This window comes from Megalobrama amblycephala, linkage group LG17 (assembly GCF_018812025.1).
Source record: "Megalobrama amblycephala isolate DHTTF-2021 linkage group LG17, ASM1881202v1, whole genome shotgun sequence".
Lineage (NCBI taxonomy): Eukaryota > Metazoa > Chordata > Actinopteri > Cypriniformes > Xenocyprididae > Megalobrama > Megalobrama amblycephala.
In genome coordinates, this window is record NC_063060.1 from 16,297,775 (window position 1) to 16,323,265 (window position 25,491).

Below are 25,491 nucleotides of genomic sequence, written 5' to 3' on the forward strand. Positions count from 1 at the left end.
TTAATATCACTAAGCCACATTATAACTTTTTTCGTTATAATGGAGGAAAACACTTAAAGTGTAGAAATAAACGCATTGCATTCATATTCAACGTGTGCACACAGTCACATTGCTCCTTTTATCTGTTCTGTTGTGGATGTGTTATGTTTTCTGCAGGAATTTTTGGATAAGGGCAGAGCCTTTTCAACTGTTAAGGTTTATCTTGCCGCAGTTTCTGAGTGCCATGTGGGGATTGACAGGAACACTCAACACCCGCTCGTACGCAGGTTATGATTATTGGCTCTTTATTACTGGCTCTTTCGACCATGAAGCGGGTTAGTGAACTTCATACTTTGTCGCTTAATAACTCCTGTATGCAGTTTGCTATGGATTGCTCCAGAGTAATTCTCAAAACTAATCCAGTGTTTGTGCCTAAAGTTAGTGAGTCAGCTCTTGCCTGTAAACAGGTGGATTTTCTGGCTTTCCATCTGCAGCCTTTTTCCTCATTGATACTCACCTTGTCTGTCTCCTTCTGTTGCCTGACAGAAGACCAGACCAAAGACAGACTGCAGCATGCGCAAATTTTTCAGTCCAATTGATTTGTTATTTCCTTTCTCAAAATAGCTATCCCCTAGCCTAATACGCTGAGACGTTCTTGGAGCTATCTTCTGCATTTTTAGTGGACGAAAAAGAACTGATAACACTCTTCCATGAAGGTTTGGATGAACTCAAACAGCGTGAACCTTATGGCAAAAGTAAGGGACACTTCCATCATTTCTGTTCAGTCCAAGTCCATTCCAGTGTGTGTAATCTACAAATTCATTTCAGTATGTGAAATATCTGCATCAGATCCAGTGAGATAAAGTCACCAGTCCACTCCCGTCATGGCCGCCATTTCAGACTCTCATTCCATCATGGCCATCATTCTAGAGTCTCATTCCATCATGGCAGCCATTTCAGTCTCATTCCATCATGGCCATCATTCCAGAGTCTCATCCCATCATGGCCGGAATTCCAGAGTCTCGTCCCGTCATGGCCGCCATTCCACAGTGTAGTTCCATCATGGCCGCCGCTCCTGAGCCCTTAGCCAAGTTGGCCACCACCGCGCCTGAGACTCTAGTTCCCATCCCGTGTCCAGAGATGACTCCCATCTGAGTCCAGAGATGACTCCAGTTCCCATCCACAGTCCAGAGATGACTCATGTACCTATCCAGAGTCCAGAGATGACTCCAGTCCCTGTGCAGCAACCAGAATGTTCTTTAGAGTCCACTCCAGAATATTCTCTAGAGTCCTATCCAGAGAGGGAAATTCCAAAATCCACTCCAGGGCTCCAGATTGCGCCTAAAACGGTCACATTTGTGACCAAAAATATTAATTTACAAGTGATATTTTTGCTGAGATCGCCACTGGCAACAATACAAATTCACACATTATGACTGTAAAATTTGCATGTTATTTGCGTCTTCTGTGACCAGTAGCCTATCACATCATTTGTTGTGTTGATGTAATTAAATGAGATGCTGTGTGTGAAAGTTTCACTGAGTTAGATCGCCAAATTATGAAAGGGTATGATTTTTTTTTTTTATCTTCCTCATCTGAACTTGAATGAGCAGCAATAGTAAAGCACAGACATCTTTTCCCCTATTTGTTATTTGGTTACACAAACCAAATTTAAAATATTTAAATAATTATTTCCATATATTTATTTATATATTTTAATTTGATTCAAAGTAAACTGTTGTAGCTTTAGGGATGAAAAAACTAAGAACATTATTTGACATATTCAATATAAAGATTTGACTAGCATCAGGGTTATTATAGTTAACTAAAACCATTAAAAAGTTTCATTGCTTGAAATAAATGTTAATACTGAAATAAAAATGTATACAAACTAAACAGACATGTTTAAAAACAACAAAAAATTAAAACAAAAAATTAAAGCAGAAAACATAAAAATCTAATCAGATTCAAAATATTAATAAAAACTATAATAGTATTAAGTGAAAATAGTGACAAGTGAAATTCATTTCCCAGAAAAATCACAAAATGAAAATGCTGAAACTGTAAAGGGGGATGTATAAATGCAACAGGATGACTGAAAGCAAGTGATTTAAAAAATTAAGTTCACTGTTGTATGGCTCTTAAAAAAATTATTTGGCACCTGATTTTCCCGCTATAGGAGCCAATGGCTCCTTAATGATTTTTTTTTTTTTTTTTTTTTGTCTGGAGCCCTGTACTCCAGAGAGTGAAATCCTCTAATCCATTCCAGAGAGTGAGCCCACTCCAAAATCCTTTCCAGCCCATGAGCCCTCTTCGGAGTCCTCTCCAGCCCCAGAGTACAGTGCAGGCTCCAATCCCTGACCAGAGTCCAGTGAAGGCTCTACCCCCTGATAAGTGCCCAGTGCCCGCTCTCATCCTAGAGCTCAGCCCAGTGCCCGCTCTCATCCCAGAGATTATCTCTGTTTTCAGAGTTTCCATGTGAAGGCCACGGAGGCCAATCTGATACTCTGTTCTCCGAGTTCCCGTGTGAGGGCCACGGAGGCAGATGTAATCCCCTGTTCCCTGAATTCCCAGGATAATACCAAGGAACCTGTCCTGCTGTCTTATTCTCAGAGTTCCCTCAATGCAACCATAGAGGTCGTATCAGATTTTCCTGTCTGTTCCTGTTTACTTGAAACACCTTGCTGGACCTGTTATGTCCATGGAGTACACCTTCGAGTTAGCAGCATATGTGGCCCCTGGATTCAATGCTAACCTCTCTTTGTTTTGTGTTTAAGTTTTGCCTGATCCACCGTGTGACTATCCAGTTCTACCAGATCAGCTCTGGGGGTCTTTAGTCAGGCCTAATATGCTATGGTGGTCATCTGCTCAGCCGTGGAGGTCTTCAGAACCATCTGCACTGCTGTGGTGTTCTTCTGCTCTGTCATGGAGATCTAAAGAACTGTCTGCACTGCTGTGGTGGTTTTCTGCTCCGCCATGGAGATCTTCAAAACTGTCTGCATTGCTGTGGTGGTTTTCTGCTGCACCATGGAGATCTTCAAAACTGTCTGCATTGCTGTGGTGGTCTTCTGCTTCACCCTGGCCCCTTGAGCTACCTTTACTTGCACAGCTTCAGAATGCCCTCCCAACCTCCCTTGCCGGATTCTGTTTGCGCAGGGTTGTACCTTCCAGAAGGGGGAGTACTGTCACAATCATCATACCTGTTTACCATCAGCCTCATCAATACTACTATAAAAATCTACACCAAGCCTAGATTGTTGCCTGATAACAGAAATGGAACCTAGACACTGGAAATTCACATTAAACATACTGACAACTTCTATAGGCTATGATTTTTTTTTAAAAATGCACGCTAAGATTGGTGTAAGTTTTACTTTCTTACGATTGGCGTTAGTTTTTCAGGAAGAATTTGTTTCTTCTTGTGGCTGTACGCTTAATGAATTCTTCTGCTATGACATCCAGATTTTCATTCCTTGACATGTTCTTGTGATAGTTTAATACAGCAATATAATTGGGTCATCCTTGCCCCATTCTGGAATGCAGATATGTCTTAAGACGTTGAAGTCCAGGGGCCAGTTGCATAAATCCATTTAAGACTAGTCTTACAAGTTAGTCATCTAATTTTTTTCTTTAAGACTGATATTTACTTTTTAAAGTCAGTTGCATAAAATTTTAGATTGGTCTAAAATTTGAGACAAAAAAGTAAGACTGGTTCCCCCTTGGCTAACTTTCTTAAAATCTATGTTGCCATAGAAACTATAAACTGTCAAAAGAAAAATATGCTCTAGATTCACAAAAGTGACTTTGTCTTGCGGTATGGCTAATTTTAATTTTAATTAATGAAAGGGCAATAAGAAGATAAAGAGTTTTCAAAGACCGTTCAAACCCATTGGAAGTACTTTGTGAAAAGGAACTGCTGGAGAAGCTAAGATTTCCAAGACATACAATACAAGAACTAGCAATTGACTTGGCGGAGCATCTGAGGCCTGAAACTTCAAGAAATTTTAGCATCCCTCCACTGCTACAAGTATGTCTAGCTCTACGTTTCTTTGCCACAGGATGTTTTATAAACGCAGCTGCAGACTTAATTGGGGTACACAAGTCTACAGCATCAAGAATTATTCATCGGGTTGCTCGTGCACTGTCAGGCAAACTTCCACTTTATCCGACTGATGTCTCTACCTTGAACAAGATGAAGGCAGATTTTTTTCAACATTGCTGGATTTCCAAATGTAGTAGGAGCCATTGATGGAACACACATTAGGATTCAAGCACCTTCAAATCATGAGCCATTGTTGTTAATAGGAAAGGCTACCACAGTATTAATGTGCAGGCAATTTGTGATGCCAAACTCAGAGTGCTCAATTGTGTCGCTCGTTGGCCAGGATCAACCCATGACTCAATAATTTTAGTGAATTCCCAAATTCATCATGCATTCGAGAGAGGAGAATTGCAGGGTGTGCTCTTGGGTGACTCTGGTTATCCACTAAAACCCTGGCTTCTCACACCCTTCTTGAACCCAGTCATTGTGCCTCAAACTCGGTACAACACAGCCCATGCCAAAACAAGAAATGTTATTAAAAGGTGTTTTGGAGTCCTGAAACAAAGATTTCATTGTCTGCATGCAGAGCTCAAAATGAAACCAGAAAGAGTCTGCAACATAATCTGTGCATGTGTTGTTTTGCACAACATGGCAAGGTAATAAATAAGTTTTTAACTGTAATTAAAACACCTAGCTACATATTCTCCAATGATTATAAATTACATGAGTAAAAGAAAACTTTCCTTTTAATAGAAATCTTTCACTCCCAGACATGGAGGATGACCAAATTTCTGAAGAACCCACTTTGGAGATCACAGAGGCAGGAGATGAAGATGGAACTGGGTGTTACATTCGACAAATGATTGTAGAAAACATTTTCAGTTTGACTGAGAAAAATGAAAGAATTGATAACTTTTAAATGAATTGGACATATTATAATTTATTCATCTAGACAATATTTGATGCATAGTAAAAACAGCTGAAATACTATATAATCTTCAAATTACAACTACATTAACTTTTACTAAAATACTTCAAATCTCTTAAATGTATCTAAAGATTCTGTATGTAAACATTACATAAGAAGTAAATTCAAAATTAAATACCTGGAATTATTAAATACAATTATTTGACTAGTTCTTGGACAATGGTCGTTGAGTTTTTGTAGCTCCAACTTTAGCTTAGTTTTTTTCTAATTCTAGTTTTTGTATTTCTAATTTTAGTTAGCCTCTTCCAGTGTTAATATTTCATATTGCTTTTCAAGTATATTGTTCATGGTTATCTTGCTTGTAGTGACTTTCTGTGTCTCTGTGTCTGAGCCATTTGGGTGCTGTCCAAATCATCTTCTTTAAAAAAAAAAAAAAAAAAAAAAACTTTAAAAAAACTTTAAAAAAACAAGAACAACATTAGCAAAATTATAAAGTGACAGGAACACTTTTTTGTTGTACTTTTTTTCTGCAAAAATGCTCTACATACTGCATACTACTTACTACATACTACTTAAGTTTACTTGTAGTTCACTCATTTTAGAAAAAAATAAATACATAGATAATAAATAGATAGTTAAACATTTTAAAATTATATAACCCACACCCTAAACCTACCCATCACAGAAAATTTTCTGCATTTTTACAAATTAAAAAAATATATATATTGACAAAAATTAATATATTGACAAAAGTACTCTTTGATTATATAACTATATAACCTATATCTGAAAACACTGTCCTCAGCAACTATAGTGATTGCACAAGCACTAACGTTACATGGCATTACAAATTAGCCTAGGCCTACTTTCCCTGACCTGTGTCCACTTATTGTTTTAAACACTGTTAATCTGTTTTTATCTTAAAAATACGCATCATTGTAAGGAATAGTAGAGGATTAACTATCTTGGTGAATTATAACTCATGGTTTAAAGACTGTAAACATAACTTTACCTTCTCTTTGTGTTGTTTGGTCCTGGCTTGTCACAGGCGCTTCATCATTTTGAGAGACCAATGTTAAAGTCACCTTGCAGTCTACTCAACCCAAAACAGTAGTACAGTTTTTAAAATGAAGCAAAAACAATCACCATCAAAACATTATTACTCACAAGACTGTCCAAGCGGAGCGGTATCCACCCCCGCTGCGGGTAACGTCCACCCGGATACTCCGCTCTCCCTCCCCCCGGGGATTTCCCAAAACATCGGAGATTCGTCTCCATATATTTCAATTACCATTTCCGTTGTCCTTTTAAATTTAGGAGTTGGTCCTCCCCTTGTTGCAGGGTTTTTTCGCTTGAATATTGCCTCCCATATGGAAAAGTTTTGTTAAAAACATATGTGATTCTTATATGTTCCAACAGAATATTATAAGGGACATATATGCTGCAAAAACCGCATATACAAATTGCATAATATTTATGTATTTTCAATCCTATATGTCATATATGTCCCACATATAACTAAAGTCTTACAGATTTTCATGATGTAAAAACATAGGAAAATAATGCAAATTTAAGGCCTATGAATGTCCACCATATCTCTTAAGATGTGTATAAAACATAGTGCATCAGTATAAGGCTGTACTTCACTCATGCCCTCGCTCTTATCTTGTCCTAAGTGGAGCCCTACATATATTAATTACAAAATTAACATTTTAATTACAAAACTAATTAATTAGATTAACATTTTAACGTGGGATGACACTTGGTGACTTTAGTTGCATTAGCTCTGTGAACACAAAAATCATGGACATGATTCAGATATGTTAAAGGGTCAGGAGAAAAAGTCACACTTGGCTCCTTCGCGGTTAAAAATGACTGCCATAGGAAATTAATGGGAAATACGAAAACATACAAAAACTCTGAGAATGTTTTGGTGGTACAAACTACTTTTTTTTTTTTTTTTAATTAACCAATTAGTAATGTACAAACAACATGGCATTATTAACACACTGTTGCATTACAAATTACAGAACAGGTGCATGAGAGAATACAATATAACATAAGCAAAAATATATAAAAATAAATAATAATTAAATAACATCTAATAAAGGGGGCTAGGGTTTTTCTATTAAATCATATTCATGATTTTCATCACTTGGAGGGCTTTTATATAAGAAAAAAAAAAACTCATTATGAAATGCATAAAACATTGGTTTCACCTTCAAGTACTTGGATTTGTGTATATAACATTTTCCCAGCATAAGAATGTTGTTAATCAGGAAGTCATCTTTGTTACTGTTCATTATAAGTCCATAAGTGATGTCCTTTAGAGTGAAGTTTCCAAGGTGAGGCACCTTTGGATAAAGCCAGTCATGAATATCAGACCATAAAGCCTCCACATACATACAATGAAAAAAATAGATGATCTGTGGTTTCTATATCATCACAGGATATACATTCATTAGAATCAAACCCAAACCTAAGTCGTAGGAATTCACTGGATGGATATATCCCATTTAAAATTTTAAAAGGTACAAACTACAAATAAACCACTGTGCAGAAAAAAGTGCACAACAATGAAGGGGTCACGCTCTAAAATATCAAGAGTGCAAAACAGACACATCCACCCCACACTAGTGTGACTATAAAACAGAGCAAGTTTTTACAAATGGGAAATAATCAAGAAAATCAAGAATTCAGCCGCTCTGCAGGAATATGCACTATGCAAAAAACAGCAAGAAGTTTACACACGCACACAAATGAACTGGTGTGTCTGTAACAATTATGGTAACATTGAGCTTTTAAAGACTTTAAAAAGAGGTTGAAGTCAGATCTGATTCTGGCCCAGATTAATTGATGTGTAACCCAGGTAACCTAAGAAAAGGAAAACAAATTCTAAAAGAAAAAGAGATTCATCCAATCACTGATTCGTGCTGCAATGAGAGACACCCCTAAGAGCCAATAGTAGCGGCGCATTCATAAGTCCCGCTCACTGGTCTCGCCGGTGTTACAATATATTCGGTTCCTGAAATATTCTGTTCCACTGGGTGGCGCTTACGCGAATATTCATGATATCCTGCTATTGTGGGCGTGTCCTTGAGACAACGCGCAAGCGAATGGAACTGAAAATATTAGTAAACGCTCCTCAAATCGCATCGGTTTAATGGATTATTTCGAAAAGGTAATAAAATATTCAGTGTTAAGCAACAGTTCACATGTTCACATTCAGATAAACAGTTAATGTAAATGATACATCGGAGCAAACATGAGCGAATAACCTTGTTTTACATTGACGTGTTTTCTGTTTAGCTTTATTATTTGTGAGGCTTTAAAAAGTTTTTGAATAGTTTGATTAGTTTGCTTTGTTGTAATTCTGTGACTACAGGCTACTGCATAGTGTTGACAACTTGAAACAAACCTCTACAATTGTATCTGTGACCTAATAAAAAGCTATAGCCTGGTGTGAATATTCTGTCATCCTTAATTTCTTGATTTTCAGTGTTTATCACCACAGTAAGACTTAGCCTACATAGGCTACCCTTTATCAACACCAAACTACAAATATTTCCTGTTTTCTCATATTTTACTGGATATCATGACAAATTATCATTATAGTCCAACAAGTAAATGCACACTTGATGTTATTTGTCACATATTTTTGTTGCAAAGCAACATCAAAATTTTTTTGAGTTTTTCACTTTCAACTGTTTTTCCAGCAAATTTCTTAACGTGTAAATATTTGTACAAACAAAAAGATTCAACAACTAAGACATAAACTGAACAAATTTCACAGGCGTTTGATCAACAGAGTATCTGAAAGTCTGATGTGGCACCAGCTCATAACCTAGGTGCATGTGAAATAATTGAAAAACCTGACAAACATTGTTAAAACCTTTTCTAAATATCTGTAAAGCTTATTTGGATTGTACAAAATTATCTTTAAAAAATTATCCTGAAAATTTACTCTTTTTTTTTCGTCTTTTCTTAGTTTTATTTAATTTTTTTAAAACAACAAATTCAGTTGTAGCCTATATAAATATTACATTAATACATTAAATGTTATGACAAGTACAGAAGTAATTACTCTATGAATGTAACTCAAATGTCTCTGAAAAGACTCTCTTAAAAATTCAAAACAATGTGTGAAAAGAAGCAATGCTAAATGTGAGCTTCTGAGGTAAATATTAAAACAGGGCCTTGGCACTCGGGAACAGCCTTCATTATGTCCGGATCACACACTGCCAGAGCTATCCAAGACTTCAGCTCTCACATCCAATCTGAAACAGACAGTGACTTTACAAGATGATGAGTGTAATGTGGAAACATCACAAAAGCAAAACAAAACCATATTATGATATTGGTGATAATAACAAGTAGCCTATAACATCATCTTGTAAAGTAGCTGTATATTTTTTCTGTGCATTTGTGCTGTATTACCTCACAGAATAAATTATATGATTATTATCAGATTTTTTTTATTTGACTGCTTTTGAAATTGTTTTAAATCAGGTAAATCAGGTTGAGTAGCCTATGTGTTATGTTTGACACATTTCAGGGTTTTGTGCTGCAATATCCTGCCTTGTCAAATAATTTTTTAAATCATAATTATTATATTTTAAACAAAAATAGCATTCTTTAAGTAGCTGCTGGCATGAAGACTGACATCAAAACAAAGCTCCAAAGATTTATATTCCAAAGGAATATTTTATTACCTTTTCGAAATAAGCCATTAAACCGATGCGATTTGAGGAGCTTGTACTAATATTTTCAGTTCCATTCGCTTGCGCGTTGTCTCAAGGACACGCCCACAATTGGAGGATATCATGAATATTCGCCTAAGCGCCGCCCAGTGGAACAGACTATTTCAGGAACCGAATATATTGTAACAGCGGCGCTGCTTTCAGCGTGAGCAGATGAGAGCGAGTCAGAGCAGATCAGCACAGACCAGACAGTTTCTCCAGAAAATCCATTGATATAACTGGAAATGTGAATGAGTGCACTGAAAGTGGAGCTTTTGAAGTCGACGCGTCAGCCTGAAGTGATGTCGTCGGAGACAGAGAAGAGAGAGAGACGGAGCGGATCCCAGAGTGTTGAAGCACTGTGAGTAATCTTCCTTGTGTGAATAAATATATGATTCTATTCTGCTTTAGGGAGTGAAATTCCAGCCCAGCCGGCATTTCAACGTTTATTCAACGTTGAAACAACGTCAGGTACCATAGTTGGATCAACGTTGGATTACCTTTCGGTTTTGCAAATTGGATCAACGTTAATATTGTGACGTTGTTTCACCGTTGAAATTACGACGTTGTTTCACCGTTGATATCGCGTCGTGGTTTCAACCGTCTTATGGTTGAATTAATGTTGGATTACCTTTCGATTTTGCAAATTGGATCAACGTTGAAAATGCGACGTTGTTTCACCCTCTTACCTCCAACATGGATGAATACACTATTTTACATTAAATTACAATCCAGTTTGCGTTTGTACGAACATGACAATACTAAATAATTACTGTACATGCACTAAAAAATACTTTATAAAACAAATAAACATCTCAACTTTGCAATGTTTAGAGGTAATATTAAAAACCTGAAAACAATATGAAAATGCAGTGGGGGTTTTTTCTACAATTACAGCACAAACCCTAAATCAAGACTTTTTTTTCTGGCTCAAAAAGATGCATTAGTAAAATCTCTATTATGTACCCACACATACTATACCTTCAACTAGATAAAAAAACAAAAACAAAAAAAAAAAAAACACTTTTTACAAGCACAAATTCTTAAGTATTTTAATATTTTTTTATTTTGAGAACATCATATGCAGTGTCTGACAGTATTTTGTAAGACCGAGAGACCTCAGTCCGTCCAGAGAGGGATTGCACTCCATAAGAAAACTGTTAATTTTAAAGATAAATCAAGAAATGCAGTATTGATCTTCCTACAAAGATGGTTAATGCTGTGGACCAGGGACCTTAGCTTGTGTTGACTGTGGTGGTTGTGAATGTGATGACTGGCGAAGGATGTCGAAGAGGGAGTGTACCAATATTTCTGCCCTGGAACTTCCTTTTGTGCAGTGGAGGTGCGTGGAACAGTTTGAGAATGGACACAGGAAGGATCCTGCAACAGAACTGTGTTGGTGGAAAAGGGGAATCGGAGCATGTGACTGCCTGTCTGAGTTTTGTTAATAGCTGGAGACAGCATCAAATTTGACAGAGGAAGCCACCTAGTAGTTCACTAAGCAGGAAAAAATAAAACCCTGCCTTAAATTAAATTCATTTAATATGTAAAGGAGAAAAGCCTTGTTCAGTGCTTGGACACATAGTGTAGTTGTGCTTTGGGTGATCCAAGACAGTCGCAGCTCAAGGTCCTTTCTGATGCCCTCCCCTCCACTCTCTTCACTTCTCCACTGTCTTTAATGCTGTGTATATTAAAAAGAAACAAACGTTAAATATATTATCATTTAATACTTACACGTTACAGTTCATTCAGGTACATCTACCAATGCAGGTTTATATTGTTTCCCTTGGGGGCTCCATATATTACTAATCATATTGAGAAACATTACACAACAGAATCCTATCTATACTTTGTATTAAGTAAATCAATTAAAATCAACCTAAGTACATTTATATTCAATTAAATAATCAAATCACAAAATGTTAATAAATCAACTAGAAAAAGTAGTGACAGTGATATAGACAACAATCTCTTACCAAATTGCCAGTAATCAGCCAGATGTTTGGTGAATCTACAAAAAGGAAAGAAATGGTTCACTGAAAAGTCCTTAAAATCAGAAATCTCATTTTTATTATAGACCTATTCGTATTTCCGGGTTTCTCAGAAGTGGAAGTCATCATAGTTGAGTGAAAGTCTATGGCGGTGAATGAGGGAATAAATTAATATATATATTTTTTTTGTGTTCCTATTTTCGCAAATAGCAAAAGAAAAACTAAACAACAGTGTTTTCACAAATTTCAAAAAGATTAAAAAATAGAGAGAGATTGATTTACCGTCACTCATAGCTGCTACAGGAAATCGTATTGCTATAAGTGAAGTGCACCAGAAAGTCTCAACAAAGGTGGATCTTTAATTTCTGTATGTTTCAGAATGGGGCATTTGTATGATTTGTACATATAAATAAACTAGTCTGTCTATCTGCATCACTATATACAGACATTAAAGGTCAAACCATTCTGATGTTCTTTTTATCTAAATAAACAACATATTATAACTCTTAAAGGTTTAGTTCACCCAAAATGAAATTTCTGTCATTAATTACTCACCCTCATTTTATTCAAAACCCATAAGACCTTTGTTCATCTTCAGAACACAAATTAAGATATTTTTTATTAAATCTGAGAGCTTTCTGACCCCAGACTGCAACGTAATTGCAACTTTTGCAGGCCCAGAAAGATAGTAAAGACATTGTTAAAATAGCCCATGTGACTCCAGTGGTTCAACCTTAATGTTATAAAGCAGCCAGAATAATTTTTTGTGCAAAATTTTTTGACTTTATTAAACAATTTCCTCTCTCCGTGTCACTCTCTGATGCTGTTCATGTGAGCACCACAACGCATGCATATGATGCTGACGCAGAATCCGGCCAATAATGAGCCGACGTTCTGATGTAGAACCTGGAAGTGCTGCACTGTGTTTACTATTTCAACAGTGTCAGAGACCGACAGTAGAAAAGAAATTGTTGAATAAAGCCTTTTTTTTTTCTGCACACAAAAAGTATTCTCATCGCTTCATAACATTAAGGTTGAAACCCTGTAGTCACATAGACTATTTTAACAATGTCTTTAGTACTTTTCTGGACCATAAAAAGGTAATAATGTTGCAGTCTATGGAGGGTCAGAAAGCACTCGGGTTTCATCAAAAATATCTTCATTTGTGTTCTGAAGATTAATGAAGTTCTTACAAGTGTGGAACGACATGAGAGTAAGAAATTAATGACAGAATTTCCATTTCTGGGTGAACTAACCCTTTAAGATACAGGGCATATAAAAATTCAATGTTGTTATATTTCATATACCTCAACGGAATTGAGTTAATTTGTTTTATTTGTTCTTATTTTATTACTGACTGATTACCTGTCTTTTTTGTAAATTCAATTCAGTTTGGAATCAGGCTTTCTTGTGCTGCATGTGAGCTATTGCAACAAAGTACAACAAATACACAGACTGAGCAAACATTTATGTGAGATTATTGTAATAGTAATTGATCAATGTTTAAATATGTAAACAAAATCCTAAATTAAAATCTGTTCATCATATAAAGCGGACGTGTCTCTTCAGAAGACTTGAATTAAACCACTCCATTCAAATTGATTACTATACTATAATTCATGCACTTCATAAATAAAGTGAAAGCGCTTTATTGAAAGTAGCAATTTTCTACTTAGATCTATGATTTGATTGAATATTGTTTGGTAATTCATTAAATATCGCCGGCTAAAAAGGAATTAGTAATTAGTAATTTGAGTAGATTTTGAGAAGAGTAATTTGTACTTTTTGACACCAGTACTCTTACTTGTAATTGAGTATTATTTCAGCAATATAAAAGTACTTGTACTTAAGTAAAAATTTTCAGTACTCTTTCCACCACTTACAGTCTCTAATGAAAGACATTTTATTTCATGGTAACGATATATATCGTTATATTGCACAGCCCTAAGCAATAATAAATTTCCAAGCTTATCGATACTGCAGTGTTTCATAATTTAGCCCCTGGGCCCATTTGTTTTAATAAGGTTTTGGTACCCTCCCTACATATAAGTATATAAAGGATGAAAGCCTGTTGTGTCAGTCTCTTGATTTGTGACTGTGCAGCTATATTGAAACTCACCGTCTACATGTAGTGAGTGTGAATGGCATCAAGGTCTTGTCCTGAAGAATCTCAGCACCAAACGCTAGAGATTACATCTCATCTGGTAACAAGAGTAAACATAATTTTAAGAACTCTAATGATATCTTTACCCCCTAACATTGCATTGGTGATATAATTCAAACATATTAGAGGCATACAGTATGAGCAATGAGTAAGCTGGCCAGATTTCTGTCGAAAATAACTTACATGCTTAAAGCTGTCAACCCCCTGAACCACAGTCAGCATTTATAAGTAAAAAGTGTTTAAGTAAAAAATAAAAAAAATACATACATGTGTACAAACAAATAAATAAATACCTTTGAGTGGAACAGTATGGTGTCTGTTCACTGGCAAACATAACTCAAAACAGACCTAGAGAAATACAATAAAATAGATTAATGACATCCATGATATCCTGTTATCATAATAGTTAAATAAATGATTATAACTACAAGCATTATAACATTATACTTGTCACCTATGTTACCTCATTTAGCTGATTATTTAGCCTAAAGGCCTTTCAAGGACAATCTCACTGAAACAACCTGGGGTTAATGATTTTAAAATGTGAGACTTCTTTCAAAAACATGTAAAATCTTACAGACCAACAACTTTTCAACAGTAGTGTGCTGAATGATTTGCTTACTATAGTCGTCTGGTTCATGGCCTTTGACAGGAGGTTGCTCAGCTCTGCTGGGGTGCAGGACGCCATCATTTATTACAAGGGACCAAGCTAGAGCAGAGGTGGAGAGAATAATATACATATTAAAAAATATATATATTACTTAAGATGACAAAATCTATTTTTTAGATTTAGAATTCAGTATTGTACATGTAGTGCCACTTACGTTTGGATGTCAAAGACTTCTTAACTAATAAATTAAAAATATAATATAATAATAATTCTTGCAAAAGAAAATTGTAGATGCATGGTGATATAGGTTAGATATATTGTGAAATAAATGCATATTAAAGTATTTAATGAGCTTTCTCAGTTCACCTGTGTTTCCTCCTCCTCTGTCAGCTTCTCCTTTGTTGTAGAGGGGGTTTTCTGTCTCCCCTGAAATTGCAGAACATTATTTATCCATATTTGTTTACCATTGGAGATCAAAACATGTTTGAAATAGTTTCAGTTAATTTTCGCGCTCATGTAAGTGACGTCACTGATTAACGGTACAGCAACTTTTAGGTTAAATAAATTAGTTTACTATCATCCATTAACAATTTGCCAGCAAAACCTTTACAAAACTATTATGACATCTCATCTACACATAAAGATGCGATTAAAAGCCAAACTTTCATTAAACAAGGGCTCAAAGTTAGTTAGCCAACCGCTTCTGAAAACGGTTGAGATGATAACGGACTTTTTCAAAGACACTAAATAATTTCTTTGAAGTAAATATTCAACAGAAGTGTGTCGATTACACGTAAGAAATGTATCAGGGACAGTTATATATATTATTTGTGTGATTTTATGGACTAAACTTACCTAAAATCAGTGAAAACAACAGCGAGATGGAGTCTTGATGCTCGACGTTTCTCCGTTTCCATGGCAACTCAGATCCGCTCCAGGCTCGTAGTGTTTGCTATCTTATAGTCTCGTGTAATCTCGCGATATCTCTTCAGACTGCAAAAAAATGAAAATGAGCATATAATTTCTATTTTCTGAAATATTGACGTACCAACAAACTGACACAGAAGTGGCAAAATAGGCCTAATAGGGCACATTTTTATTTCATATACATTATTATTACTATTATTATTATTATTATTATTATTATATATGGTTAAACACTTGTTTTTTTAAGGTATGGTATATGAGCTTATTTCAGCATTGATTTATAAGTGATTTTCTTAACCTATTTCAACCATTTTACATTTAATAATTGTTTCACTGTTGAAACATCTACTGACGTTACTTCAACCATATTTCAACGTTGAATTTCGGTCATGTGTTGACTGGGCTTCAACCGTTTAGCATTCAACATTGTATCAACGTTGTTTCACCGTTGAAACAACAACTGACCTTATTTCAACCACATTTCAACGTTGAAGGTCGGTCGTTTGCCGGCTGGGAGATATTAATAATGTAAATGACATGTTGAAGTTTCTAAAATGATTAATTTCTGAGCCGTTTTGAGTAGGCCGCGTGCACACAGCGCGAGCTGAACTGATTAGCACATGGGCTAAAGCTAACATGAGTAAATGTGATAATTGTGTCATGAAATGAGATAAAGAGTTATATATTAGTGTCTATTAATGTTTACTGCCTATTAATGTTTAATTTGATTGTGTCAATTTGAGATATTCATATGATTTATGGAAATGTCTGAATCAAAAGTTAATTGTTGTGTTTTGCAAGGCCTTACTTTCTTTCCATGGGTGTGAACGTGATAATTATAGTTTATTCTGGTCAATAAACCGAATATAACTTTCACTTTACAACTTTTAGCAATTTATAACTAAACCATCACTGATTAAACATAGTTACTAGCTTCTTATTGTTCAGTTTATTTAATTGAAGTACCTTACTACACTAAAAATATGGTTTAAATAACGGCTAATATGCCCTTACTAGCCTATTTAAGTTGATCATTAATTACTAGTGTGTATGTGTGTAACATGCATAATTGTGGACCTTTAAAATAAAGTATTAACATATCTCCTTTGAGATCTGCCTCCCTCCCCTTCAGGTACAGTCATTTATGTTAATCTGTTTACATTTATTGAGGAAAGAAGACAAATATCTAAGAAAATGAATGCGTATCATTTCCATCTCTTGTTTCTTGTTTCTTGACAGACCGAAAGGAAAAGGACAGTGATTCCCAAACCACAGAGAAATTAATTACTGTTGATGAGTATCAAGCACAACCTCGACAGAGACTCAGAAGAGGCTGAAAAAATGGAGGAAAACGAAAAATTGAGAAACAATGACAAAAAAGTAAGAAAAATGCACATACTTTACTGTTGTGGTGAATCAGCAGCCAGCTATCAAACTGTTTGGTGGATTACTTTAGTAGTTTTTACTGTCTTTGCACTTCAAACTTTCAATTTTTTTGTAAAATATTATTATTCAACTTGCTATGTAAAGTTAAGACAAAGAATTTAATAATTATTGGTAATTAATTGCATTATCAAGTATATGACAAGAAACCTGAAAGTTTTCCAACCTCTAACATCTGGCATGATGGCTTTGTAAAACGCATCATTAACATTAAATTCATCAGCTTAGATGACCATATGTACACATAGTAAATAGGTGTAAGAGATTGCTTTATCATATTTTATTTTGCTATATTTTTGTTGCTAGAGCTACCAAATCTGTTAAATGAAGTGAAGATGGCCCTGAAGTCTCTGTTTGTCAGCATCAGTCACATAACTTGGAAGATGGGACAGGATTTGCCACAGAGTAATTACAGAGCCCTTCCAACAGAACAGGTAGTGTACTAGTTTATCTAGTCAGTGAAGTGCTGAAACTCTGTTGTTGTTGTTGTTGTTGTTGTTATTACTATATTCAATGTGATCCAGTGGGAGTAAGTTTAGGTTAAAGGATTTGTTCAGTTTCAAATGAAAATTAGCTCAAGCTTTACTCGCCCTCAAGCTGTCCTAGGTGTATATGACTTTCTTTTTTCTGATGAACACAATCTGAGAAATATTAATAAATATTCTGATGCATCCAAGCTTTATAATGGCAGTGAACGGGATCAATGAATATAAGGCTGAAGAAAGTGCCTCCATCCGCCATAAACGTACTCCACACGGCTCCAGGGAGCTTAATAAAGGCCTTCTGAATCGAAGCAATGCATTTGTGTTAAAAATGTAACAATATTTAACAAGTTATGCAGTAAAATATTTAGCTTCCGCCAGACCGCAATCCATATTCAAGTTACGAAGTAAATTGGAATCACGTCAGTTACAGTTTTTTCCGTAAGTTTATTAGGGAAGGTGTAGGACATAGTGTAAGCTTTGTGAACTGCAAGAGTTTTACACTTTCTTCGTAACTTGAATATGGATGGCGGTCTGGTGGAAGCTAGATATTTTACTTCATAACTTGTTTAAATATGAATATTTTTTTACACAAATGCATCGCTTCGCTTCAGAAGGCCTTTATTAGGCCCCCAGAGCCGTGTAGAGTACGTTTATAATAGATGGATGTGGATGGAGGCACTTTCTTCAGCCTTAAGGCCCGTACACACCGGGACGAATATCGCACGCGTTTATCGTCAGCGTTTTTCGAGACGTTTTTTGTGTTCACACCCAAGCGATTTTCACCGGCGATGCGCCGAGTTAAAGTGCAAATTCATTCCCTGACAGTATGTGGCGCTTGTGCTTAACGGTAGTGCAAATAAACATATGACATTAATAAAGTTAAAGAAGATAAAAAAAATGCATATATAAAATGGCATAGGCCTACATTATATTATATATATATATATATATATATATATATATATATATATATATATATATATATATATATATTAGTCAGAAACGGTAGTGCAAATATGTCACAATGACAGTAGTGCATGTGAACGGTAGTGTAAATAAACATATTTATGAAACAGACATTCTCAACTATATTTCTTGAATGTAAAAGAAAAAAAAAAGTAAAAATACAGAAATAATACACATCTGTGGCAGAGCACCCATAGTGTGCATCTCAATCAGCTCTCTACTTCACTAGTCAGGGCACTGATCAGGGAGTCGGCCACATTCATTTACATGGTATACTGATACACGACCTAGGAAGCTAGGGAGCTGTTTGAGATGCAGGGATAGTTTGTAGGGGTCTTCCTCGTCTACTTACTTTCTCTTCGTCGTCTTGTGTGCTCGGCAAGACCGTTTTGTGCTTGAGCGCCACCAAGTCGTGTTTTACTGTAACTTCAGCAGCTCCAGGCACGTGAACAAAAGCACCAATCTCATTGGTCGGCCAGTTTTTAACGCGGCGCGTCAAACCAAAAAAACGAACCCGAGGCGTTTTTTTAAAAATGACGCTTTTACGCCTCGCGTTTTTCGCGTCGGTGTGCACACTCACATTGGCGCCCGTTGTTTAGTCAGGAGGCGTTAAACGTCGGCGAAAATCGCGCGCGATATTCGTCCCGGTGTGAACAGGCCTTTATACTCATTGATCACTATCACTGCCATGCCATTATAAAGCTTGGATGTGTCAGGATATCTATTAATATTTCTCCAACTGTGTTCATCAGAAAGAAGAAAGTCATATACACCTAGGATGGCTTGAGGGTGAGTAAAGCTTGGGATAATTTTCATTTCAAAGTGAAATAATAAGTTTCTTGCTCCTTGCCACAATAGTAGCAATTCTTGTCAAACTCACAACTTTCTGGTTCCATTTGGAAGTCCACATTCCCAAACATGCTGCTGTTGATTTGTCTAACTTAATATGTAGTCATGGACTGTGGGCAACTTTGTCCTAACATCAGCAATGTTTTGCCTTTTATCTGTTTGTCTCACAGGAGCAACGTTGCAGAAAGTGTCCTCATGTGGTGACCGCCAGCATTGGTACAGCAATTAATGCCAAACTTACTGAAATTAGAGGGAAGAAAACAAAAACATCTGAAAACCTTAATGGTCTTTGATGATTGATAGCCGTGACAGTGTGTTCAAGATGTTTTGTTGTTGTTGTTGTTGTTGTTGTTGTTGGAGTGTGTTTGTGTGTGTGTGTTTTGCCTTCGCAAAGTTCAGTTTGATATCAAGTTGTAATTTTAAATTACTCTTGTGGAGTATAATTTGATTGTCTTGTTGATTGTGTTGAAATAAAAGTATTTCTAATGTAAATTTGTGCAAGTAATTGACTGAAATCATATATGATTTGTATATGCAGAGATATTGTAATATTTACTGAAATCATAAAAGATAATTATATGTAGACATATAATTATCTACATATAATTATATGTCTACATATAATTATATGTAGACATATGAGGTATTAGGTGGAAACATATAAAGTTTGAAGAACAGACACACAATTTACCTATTAAAAACATATAATCTGTATAAAATTCATATGAGCAAATAATGCAAAATTTTAAATGAATCCTATATGACTTGCATATGATTCAATCAAGAATTTTAAATGATTTGTATAGGAAATTTACTGATATTCATACACATTTTCTACTAAAATCATATACTATTACATACTGTTGTCATGTAAAACTCATATAAGAATTTTGCAGTATTCATATATGACCTAAAAATCCCATACAAGTTTTATGTGTGCTTTTTAGTATGAAAGTGGCCATAATCGGTCTGATTTTGTATATGACATGTATTGGACTTATATGAAACACATAAGGAAATTCTGGCTGATTTGAGTAAAGAATATATATGGTTGCTGTATATGAAACATACAGGTTTTTTTCATATGGGCTTTTTTGCCTCTTGAACCATATTTTTAAAACGTTTCTGAATATCTTTGACGGATTGCGAGACAGACAGGTTGACGCTGTTAACTTTTTCAGTTATTGTTGTCTACGCGTCCAGCATCTTATTTTTCCCACAAAGCAATGCAATATAGACAGTCTTATAGACAGACAGATAGCTGTGTGCTTATTTTATGCAACGATCTTTCTTCAGTGACTATAGTTAGTCAGACTATTTCTTAGCCATTATCTTAAGACTGTCTATGTTTATGCAACCGGCCCCTGAAAATGACCTCTCTAAAGTGCAAGACATCACTGCAGGGAATATGTGCCAGTTTCACAATTTTGGTGAGTTCTGGCAACATGGTTCTTAAACTGTCTCCCTTATCCCCTTTGAGGAAATCCACTACCTCTTGAAAGGTATTTAACTGCACACCCCTTTGTTTTGCTATGTCTATGCACATATTACGATGGAGCCTCAGTCTGCTTTCATCCAAATCATCTCCATAGAACTGAGATGGTTTTACAGTCTCTCTTTCCTGTTATAAAATCCTCAATATCTTGCATGTAATTAAATACAGATTGACTGAATCTACAGTGCAGAGATGCCATTGCAGTCTCCATTGTTTCATTATATTGCTGTCTGTACATTGCTTCTGGTGACTGAAAGATGTGTGGTGGTTCCCTTCACTTATCCAGTCTGCAAGGGATCTTTCTAGGTCTTGGGATGGTTGAGCTCTCCAAATTTAGCTAATCTGCTGCCGCAGAAGTTTTTCCAAAACTCTTCAAATATGTTTTCACGAATATGTTGTATGTCCTCTTTTAGTCAGTCATTGCAGCAGCTTTCTGCAAGTGTAGTTGGCACATTAGGAGTGCTGCATCGATCATTTCTGTGCCTGATAAAAACTCAGAAGTCCATTTGCCTTTCCTCCTGCATCACCTTTGTCATATAGACAGTTTCTCGAGAAACTCTATTATTGCACTGTTATCCCTTAGGGCAATTTCTGGTTAGAGTTATCAGGTCACAAATAAGTACCATGAAGTTTTGACAAGCTGGGATGTTTTGAACAACATCCTGTACCACCAAATTAACAAGTCAGCGAGAGCATCTGCAGTTTTTTTTTAACCTTTATTTATATAGCGATTTTTACAATGCAGATTGTTTCAAAGCAGCTTTACAGTGATAGCAGGAACAATTTTGGCTGTACAGCAGCTCTAGAAGAAAATAGTGTCATTGTCAAGCTTAAGTAAGTTCAGTACTGATTCATTTCTGTTGTAAAAATAATTAGTTATTAATTTATCTATACAGTAGCTCTGGAGAAAACAGTGAAGTCATCTTCCAGCTCAGTTCAGTTCTCACACAATGGTGTCAGTTCAGGCAGATCAGTAATATTGTTGAATATTAATTGTCCCCAACTAAGCAAGCCAGAGGCGATAGTGGCAAGGAACCCAAACTCCATCAGGTGACAGAATGGCGAGAAAAAAAAAAAAACCTTGGGAGAAACCAGACTTAGTCAAGGGGCCAGTTCTCCTCTGGCCAACAAACAAACAATGATTACGATCCAGGCAGCATTACAGGTCAGAAGTCAGATTGGGATTGGAGCATTCAAAATATTTAATCCAGTTCCATCCGGTTGAAGATGAAACCGTGAAGCCGAGGATACCATGTGCTTCCCTGGCTATTTATGTATGCCACTGCTGTTGTGTTGTCTGATTTGAGAACAAGAACAAGAATGAATTAGGGACTGCTAGCACCGATATATATTAGGGAGATGGGACTCCCGCATCACTGTTGTGATTGGTATGTCAACTGACAGATGTGGTATAATTGATGCTTCCAGGATTGGTCATGCCTATGGCATTTCTCGTAGTCTGCGTTTACACTGGCACAAAAAAATCTGATTTTTTACTCTCATCTGACACAGATCGAAATTTGTTGCACACATGATCAGATTTTTTCAGCATCTGTTCTGAGCCACTTCCAAATGTGGTTTTAAATCAGATACATATCCGATATCTGGACATCAGACCTCCATCTAAACACATATATCTGATTCCCCATAGAATTCCAAGCCACCACAAGGCAAGCGCAACACGTTTGCCCACAAACTTTTTAATGTCATGTTGAAGGAGACATGCCTGAATGTGCTTGCATCAAAACTCACAGCTCTTTTTACAGAGGTGGAAACGTTATATAGTTAAGAAATTGCTCAAAGAAACATTCAGGAACATAGAAACTGGTCTTCAACCACTGTCCCATGAATCTTATAAATAAAACGGCTTTGTTATACCGAAAGCTACATAATATTTCTCAGCCACGAGGAGATAACTTCACTGTTTTTGTAATTAATTAACTAACTAACTAACTAACTAAGCTTCACTATAAGAAACAGACACACACACACACACACACACACACACAATCTTTCTCGTTAATTCATTCAAATTCATTCAAATAAATCTTACCGCACTACTGTAGAAAATTAGCACAAGGGAAATATTAATAATTAATCAAAACTTGTTATAATTAATATTTGGATCAGTTAATAATTTATTAATTTTTAAGAAACGTTAAAGGTGCCCTAGAATTGACATTTTACAAGATGTACTATAAGTCTAATGTGTGCCCAGAATGTTTCTGTGAAGTTTCAGCTCAAAATACCCCATAGATTTTTTTATTATACCATGTTTTAATTTAAACTGTTTTGGGGTGGCATTAAAAATGCTCTGTTTTGGGGTGTGTACACCTTTAAACAACTCCAATAAACATTGCATAAACAATACTGAAGTTCACAATATAACTCTCAAAATGGATCTTTACAAACTGTTTGTGATGCCTCATATAAGATCACGTAAGTATGGCATGTATTTTGTGGATGTTTGCTAACATTTGATTCTGAATGAGTTTGATAGTGCTGCACGGCTAACGTGGCTAAAGCTACACACAGTTGGAGAGACTCTATAAGAATAAAGATGCATTTATGAATTATACAGACTACAAGCATTTTCGGGTTAAAATGAAAATAACAACATGGCTCTGGTCTCCGTGAATACAGTAAGAAACATGATGAAACATAAATGTAGTAACTTTAACCACATTAACAGCATTAGCAACATGCTAACGAAACATTTAGAAAGACAATTTACAAATATCACTAAATATATCATGATATCATGGATCATGAACAGTTATTATCGATCCATCTGCCATTTTTGCTATTGTCATTGCTTACATGCTTCACAATACCTGCAGAACGTCTGATGATTCGGCTATGCAGCTCCACGATATGCAAATGTTGGGGGTGTACATATTAATGATCCCGACTGTTGTGTCACAGTCAGTGTTATATTGAGATTCACCTGTTTTTCTGTGGTGTATTTCACGCACGAGATTAACATATGAAGGAGGAAACAATGGTGTTTGCGGCTCATGGTATGTCATTTCCATGTACAGAACTCTTATTATTCAACTATGCCAAGGTAAATTCAAATTTCTGGGTATGGGAAATAACTGTCTTATACTGTGTAGTATGTTAAATGGTTTTGTGCACTTTTTAGATTTTAATAATATTTTAGTTTTAAAATCTATTACCTGTAGTTTCACAGACAGGGTTTAGATTAAGCCAGATTAAGCCTTAGATTAAGCATTGGTTCAATTAGGTCATTTAAGTAGCTTTTTTAAACATGCCTTAGAAAAAAAAAAAACATTACTAGTGTGCACTTTGAAACAAAACAATGGCACTTATATATTTTAAGATACACTATATTGCCAAAAGTATTGGGACACCCCTCCAAATCTTTGAATTCAGGTGTTCCAAAAGCAGGGCCAACGCATGCTGAGGCACACAGTGCACAGAAGTCGCCAACTTTCTGCAGAGTCAATACCTACAGACCTCCAAACTTCATGTGGCCTTCAGATTAGCTCAAGAACAGTGCGTAGAGAGCTTCGTGGAATGGGTTTCCATGGCCGAGGAGCTGCATCCAAGCCTTACATCACCAAGTGCAATGCAAAGCGTCGGATGCAGTGGTGTAAAGCACGCCGCCACTGGACTCTAGAGCAGTGTAGACGTTGTGATGGAAATATTTTATGTCAACATGAAATGTACAGAAAATGCAGACTAAGGATGCTCAGGTCAAAGACCAGTCACATGATTAGCTTAGATCATTATAAACCAATCACCTGAACAAATCACAGTGATGAAGACATTGATTTTTACTCAACTGTAAGACTTAAATGTGCATGTATCTTTCTATTCATTGAGACTTCGTTGTGACAAGTGACCTCCCGGCCGTAAATAAAACTTAATTTCTACAAAGAGCAACTTGGAAGTCGTGTCAGGTATATGCTAACTAAGAGATAGAAGATCCTATGCTCAAAAGACAACAAAAGTAACAACCAAGTGTGACTGAGGTAGTGAGGAATAGAAGGACTAAAGATTCTACACTCAAAAGACAACAAAAGTAACAGCCAAGTGTGATTGAGGTAGTGATAGTAGCTTCTTGACGGGACGCCGTCACCATACTTCAGGGAAGTATTGGATTTTATTGTAAGTATTCAGGAATTCAGGGAATTACCTCGAGATACTGTAGTATTATATTAACAACTAGGAGTTGTTTAAATTGTCAGTGGTGAAGTCAGATTTGTATTGAGAATTTCCACGACAATGTTTATTTGTTTATTTGTTTATTTAAAAAGGATCCCCATTAGCTGATGCCGAAACAACAGCTAGTCTTCCTGGGGTCCAAACAATACACACAACATCCAATAATTACAATCACAATTACTACAAATATATCATAATAAAATATAATAAAAAAAATAAAAAAATAAAAATAATAAATAAAATAAAAATACACAAACAACATAGCACACAATCCAACCTTACTCAACCAATCCAAACAATATTATGATGTTGAAAACAAATACAATCTTAGTCTTTTTTTAAAACCAGTTTTTCCCTTGATTTCACGAACCTCAACTGGAAGATTATTCCATAACACAATTGACCTGTACATCACAGTTCTCTTCATAGAGTCAGATTTAGGTAGGGGTAAAAAAATCTGTCCACTATTCGCCCCTCTTGTATAATGTAAATGCATATCAGAATAATATTTTATTTTGTCATAAAGAAATTTAGGAGTCCGAGTGTTAATGATTCTATGAAAGTATACTAACATATTGACAGATAGTCTATGCTTAATCATCAGCCAAGCAAGACGTTCATGTATCTCTACTACACTAGTTCTCAAAGAACACCTTAGAACAAGCCTTGCAGCCTTGTTTTG

The 25,491-nt window shown here is 35.8% G+C and overlaps 2 long non-coding RNA genes and 1 pseudogene across 2 annotated transcripts; 2 read left to right on the plus strand and 1 right to left on the minus strand.

The window, feature by feature from the left end:
* The first annotated feature begins 1,142 nt into the window (after window positions 1-1,142).
* Window positions 1,143-5,166, plus strand: LOC125251886 (annotated as a pseudogene).
* A 4,630-nt stretch (window positions 5,167-9,796) lies between these two features.
* LOC125251630 lies at window positions 9,797-19,615 on the plus strand. The gene is made up of 4 exons (XR_007181045.1): window positions 9,797-10,049; window positions 16,620-16,760; window positions 17,130-17,257; window positions 19,294-19,615. It is a non-coding gene; the product is annotated as an uncharacterized LOC125251630 (long non-coding RNA).
* Window positions 10,755-14,541, minus strand: LOC125251631. The gene is made up of 6 exons (XR_007181046.1): window positions 14,466-14,541; window positions 14,307-14,364; window positions 14,137-14,191; window positions 13,799-13,880; window positions 11,665-11,699; window positions 10,755-11,369 (listed from the first exon to the last, which is right to left on the minus strand). It is a non-coding gene; the product is annotated as an uncharacterized LOC125251631 (long non-coding RNA).
* Window positions 19,616-25,491: the final 5,876 nt, after the last annotated feature.